The following is a 2,185-nucleotide window of genomic DNA, read 5'->3' as shown; positions in this document are numbered from 1 at the left end:
GGAGGTTGACTACCTTACATGGCCCGCCTATAATCAATCGATCGCAAGTACTTGTTCACGAGTACTTCGAGCTCGATTTGCGCTCGTTCTCATGTCGGGTTTCTTTATCCTTAGGCAACTCGCATGGAACTGTTTCAGGGAATACATCCATCAAATTCTTATATAAAGGATTTGTCTTAAGTGACTCCCAGGATTGAGAAGTATATCTCTCAATCCGAGTCTTCACATCGAGGACACTTCCGTCCATCGATGAGTTGCTGGGAACCCATTCATTCTCTGCAAAATTTACCGCTGACCGAATATCGGTTACGTATTCGTCCTCTGTGACAAGTACGCAGATCTGCTTGATTCTACCACCATACAGATCTCTAAAAAAACCGCTTGGGTTCTAGGGTTGGTAATTGAGTTATCTCCGAAGTCAACTTCGGAGGCGCATACAGATCAAGAGTATAAGCGCCTACTCTTGATCCGTCATTAACCAAGACATTCAATGCCTCCGTTCTTCCTGGTATTTATCCACAGGCTGCCGAGAGATTAATCCCTCGGGATGCTGAAGTCTAGTCACTTCAGCATTAACGATTTGAGGAGAATTCTCCTCAAGTACGTGGGGACTTATTTCCTCAACGTGTTCTGACTGAGATTGCGCTATCACAGTCGGGTCCTCTATGGTCGACTCTCTACTCGACCTAGGATCATCGTGTTGTCCCTTTGGGGCAACCGGTATACTCCATGAATGTCGCCCGCCAGGCGTACATTCATGTCTCAATCCACTCGACTTGTTCGAGTGGTGGACCTTCGGCGCTGCTTGTGCATTACTACAGCCACCGGCAGCTGACTCCAGAGTGTAATTAGTAATCACACTGTGATCTTGTGCAGTCAAACTTACGTCGTACCACAAGTGAGGCCATCGCACTCACTCGAAGTACATTCACACGCTTGTGGACGCTCCAAGACGTTCATCAGATGGCCATCTGATGAACAAGTGGCAGGCATCTTTACGGATCAATGTTGCCAGCTAATTCTTGGCTTTACTTTCTGAGCCAAGGTAAACCTAGGTAGACATCAAATTTGTCATCCAAATTCAGTACGATATCATCATACTGCAAATCTTTTAACGTGTAGTGAAATCTCACTACACGTTTTATCACTGTTATTGATGCGCCTGTCGCTAGACGCACCATCATCCTCGTTGGAGGGATATCGCGCTCAATATATTTGAGCCTACGGTACCGGCTCAAACGCCGATACCTAGAAAAGACGTTATCATGGATTGTATGTCTAAGAGTACTATCTTTTCGTCTATGGACCTGATGGATGGATTTTATCAGATCCTTATGCGTGAACGGGGCATTCCGTACACAGCAGTGAGCACTCCCAGTGAGTTGCAAATTTTGCAAATATTTTTGAAGCTGTACTACCTAATGGTAATCCAATACCGGCATAACTAGCGATGGCTAGTTATGCCGCAGGGGCTTAGTAATGCCCCTGCAACATCAACAGATGCGTAACGAATCCTTTGAGACCGGTGTGAGATGTCGCACCGAGTTATTTCGATGATGTATTTGTGCATAGCCGGGCAATGAATGGAAAGACGGACGTGGAAGTTCATTAAAACTCATGCTCGTCAGGTTCTTGGAATAGTACGCAAATCACAAGAAGTGTACAGTGGCTGCAAGTGAAATACCACTTCTTGGGTACATCGTCTGTAAATACGGCAAGCGCCTGATCCCGAAAAGATCAATGCAATTACCGACTGGCCAGTTCCAGTCGATGTCAAGGGACTTAGAAAGTTCCTTGGTTTAGCGGCGTACTTACACAAGTACTCACGCAATTACGCAGAGATGACAGTACATCTCTCTCGTCTCTTGAAAAAAGACGAGAAATGGTTATGGAACGCTGATTGTCAGCGTTCATTTGAAGGAATCAAGCAAAGCTTGATGCAATCGCCCATATTGGCGATTGCGGATCAAGACAGACCATTCCATGTGGTCTGTGACGCCAGCGATTTCGCAATCGGCTGTGCGTTAATGCAATACGATACAGATGGCGCGGAGCGCGTCGTCTGTTACCAATCGCGTCAGCTGCAACCAGCTGAACGCAATTATCCAGTGCATGACAAGGAACTCCTTGCCATGAAATATTCATTGGCTAAATTTAGGGTCTACCTCCTAGGAGATAGACCGTT

This window comes from Bremia lactucae, linkage group LG1, assembly GCF_004359215.1.
Source record: "Bremia lactucae strain SF5 linkage group LG1, whole genome shotgun sequence".
NCBI classification, from domain to species: domain Eukaryota; phylum Oomycota; class Peronosporomycetes; order Peronosporales; family Peronosporaceae; genus Bremia; species Bremia lactucae.
Note: the sequence above shows the minus strand (reverse complement) of the source record.